This window comes from Octopus bimaculoides, chromosome 6 (genome assembly GCF_046866305.1).
Source record: "Octopus bimaculoides isolate indiv1 chromosome 6, ASM4686630v1, whole genome shotgun sequence".
Taxonomy (NCBI): Eukaryota; Metazoa; Mollusca; class Cephalopoda; order Octopoda; family Octopodidae; genus Octopus; species Octopus bimaculoides.
This window is the reverse complement of record NC_142933.1, coordinates 19,599,690-19,611,885: the sequence shown is the minus strand read 5'-3', so window position 1 is coordinate 19,611,885 and position 12,196 is coordinate 19,599,690.

The following is a 12,196-nucleotide window of genomic DNA, read 5'->3' as shown; positions in this document are numbered from 1 at the left end:
AGGTACATGCATACATACGTACATGAATACATAGACGCATATAAAAATGTTTGGCAATGCTTAGCAACGAACAAACACGGGGGAACTTTTGCAAAAGACATTTCACTACCAATATACTCATGAGAAGGTTACAGATATTTAACAAAAATATTCTGATACTGATATATTGTAAAAAGTACCAGAGGGACGGAGCATATTTTAGTTAATGTCTGTAGAATACGAGAGAATTTATAGAATTACACACATGCACACAAGAACACATCCACACACGTACATACATACACACACGAACATACACACACACACTTATATCAGCTGAATACAGTTACAACATGGTCTGGTTTTCACATTTTCTATTGTATTCAAAACAAAATCTTTTGCAATGTCTACGTGTGTTGCACATTGAAAAGATATTTTTTAACGTTCATTAAGTTCAATTATCGCTTTCATACGTTCGTAGTAATCATCAGATCTCAAAATGTATTTAACTGAGTGTTAAGTTCTTGACAACTGTAATGGAAATGTAGGTTAAACAATGAACCAAAGTTCACTGATGTTAGCTCCTACCCATTTTATTTTTGAAACTGTGAACCATCCAGTGTTTTAGTTGAGAAATAGTTTCATGTTATATTAACATTGACAACATATTCAATGAGCGTTGATTCATTACAAGGTTACTCCCCATTCTAAAATCATTTCTCAGTTGGCAATATATCCATTTGTATCTTGATGTTTAAAGGAACGAATATAAAAATATGAAAAAAACATCATAAAATAAATTGATATTGAACTTATAATTCCAACTATTTATAAATAGCTTATAGCAACTAGATTTTATAAACAAAATGAATTTTGTTACAGATTTCAAATGGGCCAGTCATTGACTCACTGGATTTCTGACGGTAAGCTTGTGAAGAAAATATATGTCTAACATAAACGTAATAACTAGCTCTTTTTTTAATTTTAAGGACGAATTCTTGACTTCTTGCTGATCATTTGCATAGAATACAAACACGCGCACGTATACCAGAAAGAACAGAAGTTATATAGGGTAGCGGAGTACGTCTAGATTTACCGGAGACGACCTTCTTGTATCGGCGGCACGGTAACGTGCATTAAGCCCATGGTGACATGAAGGACATGCAGCTGTAAAAATCATGTCAAAGAAAGTAGGAATAAACAGCATTCACAACAATCATGGTTATTGTGTGTTAGATGTTAAGAACCTGCGATAAGTGGAGACCTGCTCTTAAATCACATCCTAACTATGCCAGGTATGAAAAGGAAAATAAACGCAAAGTAATAATGAAAATAGACTGTTTTCCACGCGGCTATCACGTACCAGTCTCCACTCAAAAAGCATTAATCAACCCGAAATTATGAAAGAGTAGAAATCACCCACGCAAGATTCTAAACCGTGGATCGAGCCCGGAACAATGTAATTGGAAGGAGAACATCTTAAACATTGCAGATGCTATTTCCCATTTAAGATATTTCGAACATCATGTGGTATTATTGTGATATGCAACATTGAGTTCTTGTTTATGTCTACTTAAGTGATCCTTACATATGTTAACATTAAAAGCAATTTGACAGCGAAATTTATATCATAATAGACTTGCGATTCACTCAGGAATGGGATATAAAACTTTTCCATCTATCTCAACTTTCTACCTGTCTATCTATCTGTCTACCAACCTATCTATCTTAACGTGATATCTAGCCGAAACTCTCTCTCCCTCTCTTTCTCTCTCCCTCTCTTTCTCTCTCCCTCTCTTTCTCTCTCCCTCTCTTTCTCTCTCCCTCTCTTTCTCTCTCCCCCTCTTTCTCTCTCTCGATCATCATTACAAAAATAAAAAAAAGACATATACAATTACAATAGATAAATAGAACAAAAAATTTATATGGTACCTTGAAACACTTTTAAAAGCAAAAACACGAGTAGCCGTTCGTGTTGAAACAATTGTTAAGGAAAGATAATTTTTGTTGTTGGTGACATAAATTCTGATTGAGCAGATCGGTGATCGAACCTGTCGCAGACGCTAAGCTGTGAGCCATCAGGTCTATTATTTATAAACCTCCCGCTTTGTTTTCGTAGACACAGTGCCCACAAGACCGCATTATTCGGTTACTCCTTTTGTATGACTACAGAGTGTAACTTCCGGCAGATTTATTTGTTATTTCTAACAGACAGATGGCGATATTTTGGGGTTCTACTCAGAGAATTGCACAATATTTCGTCGCTTTTTTATTTTTTAATTTAATAAGCGACCTCTGTGCAAACGGTGAAACGAAATAAATACTAAAATGATCGAGTGCATAGCATCTTCATGCTGCATTTTCCGTCTTCATATGAAAGCTTGCCCTACCTCCAACAGTTAGTCGGCTTCAATTGCTTCTTCATACGAAGCAGATGGGATTGTAATTTATCTGCTGTCCATTAGTAAGGTTATTTTGATGTTATCTTTATCGCTTATCTTTTATGTATGTTGCTGTTGTCTGATTGTTCTGTCTACAACAATATTTGCTTGGTTTATTGATGGTGGTCAGCTTCGGGCATTTAGCCGACATTCGATTGCAGTTGATTGTATTGGATATCTTTTGTCATATTGATTTTCTTTTTGTTTTTTTCTCCAATCGGTGTATCAGTCTATGTTTAGAATAAACACACACCACATGAAAACTACATACACAAACACATACAGCCATGCAAGATAAGCAAACATACACACACACAATCGTATTACAATTCTATTGCGAGTAACTTCTTAGTTTCGTTGGATTGTGACCGATTTACAAAAACCGTCTGAATAAACAACAGCAAGATGAAACTTCGAAACCGTTGTCCATAAACTTATGAATTGTAGTCTATACTGATTGTCTTGTGTTCTGTTTTCAATCAACACCCGTTTTTCAGGAAATATGTAGAAAAAAACATGAGTGTTTATGTGTGTGTGTGTGTGCGCGCGCGCCTGTATGTTTGTATACGTATGTATGTATGTATGTATGTGTGTGTATGTATGTATGTATGTATGTATGTATGTATTATGTATGTAGCGTTGCATGTAACGTATTTAAACGATTTCTGCTGTAAACATCCGCTTAATTTATACTTTATACACATCACATCATTCCTTGTCATCCTAGAAACACAGTTAATTGCAATTCTAATACTCACTAGTTTTGTACTTATGAAATATTACAACATTTATTGGAACACGAAACGTTACGATGATTTTAAAAATTGAATTATCGAACAATTAAGCGGATATTTCTCTTTAGAAAAATCTAAGTGAAATCAGAAATCAAACACTGATCCAGCAACCTAAATAGGGGGAGGTTTGGGAGAGGTGGTGATGAGCGAAATGTGTAATGTTTTTTTTTTTTTGTACTAAGTTTTTTGCTCCGTTATTTAGCCTGTCTGTTACGCTTTCACGTGATTAATTGAAGAGAAAGGCAAAGAGCGAAAGAAAAAGGAAAGAGAAAAAGAGGGAAGGTTGAGAGAGTAAGAGGGAGTGTGTTGCTTATTAAGTCTATAAAATAGAGCATAAGGTATATAGAGTATACGTTTCTTTGTTTTTCTTTTATTCTTTTAGTTGTTTCAGTCATTTGACTGCGGCCATGCTGGAGCATCACAAGCATCACCTTTAGTCGAGCAAATCAACCCCAGGACTTATTCTTTGGAAGCCTAGTACTTATTCTATAAGTTTCTTTTGCCGAACGGCTAAGTTACGGGGACATAAACACGCCAGCATCGGTTGTCATGCGATGGTGCGAGGACAAACACAGACACAAACACACACGTACATACACACACACACACGCGCGCATATATATCTATACACACACGCACGCACACACACACACACACACACACACACAAACACACACGCACACAAGCACACACACACACACACACACACACACACACACACACACACACACACACACACACACACACACACACACACACACATATATATATATATATATAAAGTGTAGTAAGTAATCATCGTATTCCAATTCCCTTCACTTTTCAATAATAAGCAGATGAGCGACTATTTTTTTGATACCGACACAACACAGGCTACAGTTTCAGAATTTTTGGGAATAAAGTTTTCAGAAATAAACAAATAAATTTACGATTAATTTCGTGAAATATTCACGGATCCCGCTAGTATAGTATAAAATCCGTTAGACAATTAATGTCAAGGAACAATTATGCATGTGATGCGATAAGTTGGTGAAGATACTATTTTTATTAAAGGTAATAGCGCAGCGACCTGGTATCTTCGTTAGTACGCCACACAAAATGCTTAGTGGCGTTTTTTCACGCTTTATTTTCTGAATCTCAAAGTTGACGTTGCCTTTCATCGTTGTCGGGATCCATAAAATAAGTATCAATCAAGTTCTATCTTCGAAGCACTTGACTTGCTGCCTCTCACAGAATTTCAGGCTTTATGCTATTGCAAAATGTATTATTAATGGTAATATTTCTGGAGATGAAATGACTAGCAGAATTTCCCAAATATTTAGAAATTTTATTACCGCAATCGAATTGCTGTTATGGATCTTGTGCTATCAGATGTTCCAACATGCTTAAGTTTACAGCTGGATCATTCAAGTCATTTTTTTTACCTATGTTTATACATGGAGGAACTATGTTTACATATGGGGAATTACAATGTAATGATAAAGCTATTATTTTTTAAGAAACTCATTATAGTAGCGAAAACAATTGAAGTGTCCTTATCTGAAGATAATTCTGACAAGCAAATGTAAATACATACATGCACACACACACGCACAGACACACATATATGTATACAGAGGAATGTGTGTCTATGCGTGTGTGTGTTGTGTGTGTGTTTCTCTTTCTCTCTCTTTGTATGACTGTATGTATAAGTATGCATGTGTGAGACTGGTTGTGACTTTGAAGAAAATATTTTACAAACACATACACACATAAATTGTTATTTATTTGTCATTTATTTAATTTTTCCTTCCGTTCTGTACTCTACTAGCCATTCTCTCTTTTTCAAAGCATATGCACCACTATGCCTAAGAAAATACTGACATACATACATACATACATACATACATACATACATATATAAATATATGTATATGTATATGTATATATATATATATATATATAAATATATATATATACATATATATGGTTATGTGTGTCTTTTTAGATATGTGTTTTCCCTCCTTGTGACATCTTATTCCCCTTCTATTTGTATGCACTTCAAATGAACTCTAATATATATCAAACTGAACATTTCTTATTGTATAAATCTAGATCATATTGCTCTATTATTCTCTTACTACTAGTGTGATCTTTATGATAGTGATATATATTAGCTGTATGATTATGGCACTCTGAATTTCTACTTCCATGTTTCGTAATTGCCAGCTGAATGGTGGTCAGAAAATATAGACAATTTTTCAAGGTGCATTGTCTGATAAATCTATATAGCGTAGTCGCCTTTCCTTTATTTATTTTTTGCAAGCTTATGCACGAAAATATTACACATGCACACATATGTACACACATATATCTGCACATATACACACACAAATCCACACATAGACACGCATATGTAATTGAAAACAAACGTTGTGTTCATAGCCTTCAACTATAATTGAGCTGCAGCATCCAATCAGTTTGTCAGCAAAAGTGTAGTTATATATATATATATATATATATATATATATAAAGTGAAGTGTATTGCCACTTAAGTGTGGCTGACCCCTAGGGGTGGATGTTACTGTTGCTTTAGCCCCAGGAGGACATCTCCTCCAGCTGGCTTATCGACATACTACTGTGTCCTGTTTGTTTTGCCAAGGGAAGTTATCCCTCTCATCGTGATCGTAGCACGAACGGACCCAGGTTTCAGGGTTATTTCCCTTCGTCAGCGTCCGATAGCTACCGACCTTCGATGAGAGATATAAATTCTTGGCAACCTTATGTATATTTTTCCAGTGAAATTCTTCACTGATATCGAAAAGTGAAAACAAGCAATGTTAATTCTCTAAATGAAGTATTAACAGTAACTGCACGATAAAGTGAAGTGTATTGCCACTTAAGTGTGGCTGACCCCTAGGGGTGGATGTTACTGTTGCTTTAGCCCCAGGAGGACATCTCCTGCAGCTGGCTTATCGACATACTACTGTGTCCTGTTTGCTTTGCCAAGGGAAGTTAGAGAATTAACGTTGCTTATATATATATATATATATATATATATATATATATATATATATATATATATATATATATATATATATATATATAAAAAATAATAAGGTACTCAGATATCTGGATGGTTATACATCTACAGATTTTTATTAGTATGTCACATGTCTTTATAAATTAGCGCTTGCATCTATTCTTGTAGATTATCCAGATTATATATATATATATAGAAAAATTAATAAGTAAAACCACAATAAATAACTATAATATAATACAAACTAAATATCATAAGATAATCTTGATGATGATGATGATGATGATGATGATGATGATGATGATGATGATGATGATAATAATAATAATAATAATAATAATAATAATAATAATAATAATAATAATACACACACACCCTAAGTCATTAAAAACAACACGATTGAATATACCAAGACTAGCAAGTATTTTCATCAAATCATTAAATAAAATAACAGCAGAAATAAAGCCTTCGTGAACATTAGAACTATGGTAAAAATTTTCTCTTTCTTTATTGTCTGTCAAGTTCAATGTTATTTAAGTCCCTTTTGATACTCTACCAATAGTCAGCCATCATTCGTTTGTTCCACCTTCCCTGGCAACGCTCTTCCATTGTTTTGCTATCCTGATGGAATCGTTCTCCTTGCTCATCACTCACATCGCCGCAATTATCCGGACATTTATCTCGATGGCTATGTAAAAAAAAGAACCTTAATACTCATATCAGCGCTTATGTCCTGTAGACTTTTCAACAGACTTTCCACCAACTCGTTGTAGTTTTCCGTCCAGCGATTGCCTAAGAATCTTTTCACCAAGTCAACATACGATGCCCAAGCGCGTAATTCATTGTATTAACAAATTCATCATCTTTAATGAGTTTCCTGATATCCGAACCATCAAACACTCCTACTTTGAGCTTTTCGGTGCTAAGTCCTGGAAACGATTTACATATATACTCAAAACATTTACTTTCATTGATGAGTGATTTTATATACTGTTTCATTAATCCCAATTTGGTATGCAAGGAAGGGAAGATGATTTTTTCTTTCGAAAATAGTGCTGCACAAATAACGTTCTTTCCTCTGACTTCTGGGTGGGCAATCTTTCCTTTTTTGGTGCCCCTCTTTTGCTCTGCTGTCCCACATACGCACACAAAAGAAGATATGGGAATTTCGTGTGGCCACTTTGTTGACCTAGCAGGAAATCTAACATTTTCAAATCGACACATAACACCAATTTATGTTTGGTGTAGTCAATATGTTCCCTAACCTGTTTGGTGGCATCATGTTTTTCTTTCCGTTTGGCTGAATGACATATAGGTATTGGTGCATACATGTTGGTATTATAGAGCAAAACAAATTACAAACTACGCTTTGAACTATCAATGAACAATCTCTATTTACCAGGATTGTATTTGTGGACGTCTAGTCGAAGAAGAACGCTCTCAACGTTATTGCAATGAACAAGATTTGTGTTCTCATTAAAGAATGGTACAAATTCGGCATTCCTCTTTCGATAGAATGTTACCTTTGTGCCTTTTGCACAAAAAAAAACAGGAGTTTGTTGAGCATTTACATTACACTTTGCGTGTTCACATTAAGGAAATTTGATCTTTCCTAATGTCCCAATAACAAAAGACGGGAAGAGTCGTTACGCTAATTCTACTTCGTATCTTCGTAAACCCGCGTTAGAGGCAGATGTTATGGTGAAACCACTTTTATGATGTTCATCGTGTACAATGGAATAGATGCATTCAATTGGGATGTCTTTAGTTGGATGTTTTTTGTTTTCCAACTGTGAAAACAAAAGCTCTTAATGTGCTTGGTTTCCTTCTGTATTGAAAGGATAAAAGTAATGGGATAAATTTATGAATATCAAACAGAAGATTTTAGGGTTTCATTTTTTTTTAATGTCACCTTAATTATCAGGTTTACTAAAGCGTATTAATGATAAAGTTCTTCAGTTAATTTCAATGTTGGCAATAAATTGGAAAAATTATGTACTTCTATTTTAAAAGATTTGACTCAAAACACCTTTTTCTTATAGGAATAGTTTATTTCAGGTGGTTGACATAAGTTGCTCGGCCTACCTGAAAATTCATGCGTTTTTAACAATATTTTCCTATCAGCCAAGATTGTAAATTGATCATTTTTCCAAACATGAGTAATTTCAGTACAGCAAAAACGGTAGCTGATAATGAAAAACTAAGGTTCTTTTCGGAATCAGCACTATCAAATTAGCTAAAAAGAAAACAAGAAGTGTTTTGCTTCTTGGCAAAAAAAATCGTATTGACCAGTGTTATCAATATTATTTTTATGATTGTTATTTTTTATATACTACGGATATATATTATATTTTATATAAATTTTAAACGTATATATATAAATATATACTTATCTGTAAACACACACACACACACACACACACACACACACATGCACACACACACATGCACACACACACACATGCACACACACACACACACATGCACACACATGCACACACACACACATGCACACACACACACATGCACCCACACACACACATTATATGTACACGCATATATATAATTACTAGTACGATTATTAATATTATTTTTATTATTGTTATTTTTATATGTATTATATATATACGTTATATAAATTTTATGTTTATATATATGAATGTATATTTATCTGTACACACACACACACACACACACACACACATGTGTATATACACACACACACACACACACACACACACACACACACATATATATATATATATATATATATATATATATATATATATATATATATATACATGCATACATAGATATCTGTATGTGTGTGTACAACAACTACAATTTATTTACATTTCCTGCTGGCTGCTTTATTAATATACATATACACTGTAATATTAGATACACTTTAATGTTAGATTTATTACAAAATTCTTTACTTTTGCTTTCTACTATTTTATATATTTTTTCTTATTGCTGTTGATGTTGTTGTCGTTGGCGGCGGTGGTGGTGGTGGCGGTGGCGCGAAGTTGTACATTTTTGTTCTGTTATTCCAATTGAAAATGGATTATTATTTTTTTTTTCCTTCCTCCTGTCTATTCTCATTCTGGAATGGATGTTTGTGTGAGATGAATATATATGACAGTATCGATTTATTTAGAGTACAACAAAAGCATTTTTCTGTGTTAGAAGTATAGAATAGAGAGAATATTGTATGGTCAAAGTTCCACTACATTACTGATACTTATTTTATTTTTTGTATACAAGAGAAAATTAAATGCAATTTCCACATCGATCGCATTCGATATCAGAAATCCAAGAAGTTTGTAAACATCTATATTGTTTTTAATCCGTCATTTGAGACTTTTTATTAAATGACTAACCTCTCCATATTCCAACCAGAAATAAGTTAGAGTACTTTCCGGGCGTTGGAATCGAGCTCAAATGGAACCTAAAATATATAATACATTTGTTTAAAAGACAGTCTTAGTGGATGCGTCTTGTTGTATATCAGCGAGTTCAATGTCTGACGACAGCTATAGATTTGAGCAAAATTTGTTCTTTATTTCCGTGCGGTTGAGTGCTCAGAAATAGAATCTGTGGCCGGCCCATATCTACAATTTACATCATTGATAAATGACACTGACGTTGATGAGATTCGAACACAGAAATTAATCAAAGCGCCATCTATTTATGCTCGATGTAATGTTACTTTTCAAATGGAGACGCAATGGCCCAGTTGTTAGGGCAGCGGACTCGCGGTCATAGGATTGTGGTTTCGATTCCCAGACCGGGAAAACACATAAAGCTCCACAAGGCTTCAGCAAGGGATGGTGGCGAAGCCTGCTGTACTCTTTCACCACAACTTTCTCTCACTCTGTTGTGCCTGTAATTCAAAGGGTCAGCCTTGTCACATTGTGTCACGCTGAGTTTCCCCGAGAATTACGTTAAAGATACACGTGTCTGCGGAGTGTTCAGCCACTTGCACGTTAGTTTCACGAGCAGGCTGTTCCGTTGATCGGATCAACTTGGACCCTCGACGTCGTAAGCGACAGGGTGCCAATAATACAACAATGTTAGTTTTCAACGAAGCTACTCTTTATATCATCATCAGTGATGCAAACCTCCTACTTTCAGTTTAAACATCAAGATTAGGAAATTCAAAGTTAGAAATTTCTGTAAATCAAAAATTATAGGTTCTGTACAATTACGTCGCTCACGTAAACATGGTTTTATGACAGAGAGTCTCCATTTGCAATTAAGATTCTCCCACTTTGTCTCTGCCACCCGACATCAGGGACTTACATAAGCGCTGCACTATCTTCATCGGTGGCCCTGTTTTAGTTTTAAAATTTCCTCTTTGAAAACTGAGCGGAGTGTCTCAAATATATACATATACAAGACACACGCACACACGCACGCACACACATACACATGTGTGTGTACCTGTGTGTGTGTGTATGCGTGTGTGTGAGTTTCTGTGAATGTGTAGGCTTGCGTTTGAATGTGCGTGTGTGTGTATATATATATATTTATGTGTGTATGTGTGTGTGCCTGTGTACAAGGGACTGTGGAAAGTCCTTGCCATCAACTTGTTATAAAAGCAGGTAGTAATTTTACCTTGACTTTATTCTTAGTGCAAGTTTTGAAGAGTACAGTTCAATTTTAACAGTTTTATTTTAAAAGCTATAATGGAAGTGACAAAAGAGCCTATTTTGCTTTATGAGTTCAATGAAGGTAAAATTAATGCAGCATATGGGGATCGGAAAATAACTGTAAGACAGTGTCAGCGGTGACTCCAGAAATTGCGAGCCGTAAACTACAGTTTAGAAGACGAGCCTCATCCTGGAAGATCTGTAGAGCTCGACGTGGACGTCCTACAAATCCATCGTAACTATTGAAGAACTAGCTGAGAATATTGTATTTGGTCATTCAACCATTCATCGACATCAGAATTAGAAGAAATGCGACTATCTTTTGTTTCAAAACGCAAGGTGTTCTTCCATCAGGATAATGCTCAGCCACAGCGAAGATGACATTCCAAAAGCTGGATCAGTTTGAAAGCGAAACGATGTCCCATCCACTATATTCGCTGGACAAGGCCGCATCTGATTATCATTTATTTAGCACTCTTCAAAATCATTTGGACGGGAACAATATGAATTCTGTAGACGAGGTCAGAACAGTAGTGGAGGAGTAGTTTTCGTCACGGACAAATGGATTTTGGAAGAGGGGCCTTGCAAGACTACTAGACAGATGGAAGAACTTTGTAGAAAATGAAGAGAGTATATTTTAGATTGAAGAACTGTGTTTATCTTAATTTCGAAAATATAAAAAAACCCGCATTATTTATGGGATGAGCCGATACACACACACACACACACACAGAGGCATACACATACACATTTATACATATATATATACACACACGCACACGCTTGCATATTCTCTCTTCTCTCTTTCTCTCTCTCTCTCTCTCTCTCTCTCTCTCTCTCTATTTCTTTCTTTCTTTCTTTCTTTCTTTCTTTCTTTCTTTCTTTCTTTCTGTCTCCCCCCTCTCATTCACACACAAACAGTCCCTCTGTATCCAAGAAATGAAATAATCAAATTATGAAATATCATCGAACATTTCATGTCTGAATAGAAATCATAATTCGGACAAAGGAGAAAACATATTCGTCCTGATATCGATCTCCTGTGTTGGAATAATGATGTAGCGATTAACGATACGAGGAAATATAACCACGATAAAACAGATCTGATTCTGATGTTATGTATAAGAAACATGGCGACGACGACGACAACGATCTTGATGATCTTGATGATTATGACAATGGCGATGATGATGGAAAAGATGATGATGATTATGAAGTAGATGATAGTGATGATGATATTGTTGATGCTGCTGCTGATGATGATAATGATAATATTGTTGATGTTAATGATGACGATGATGGTAA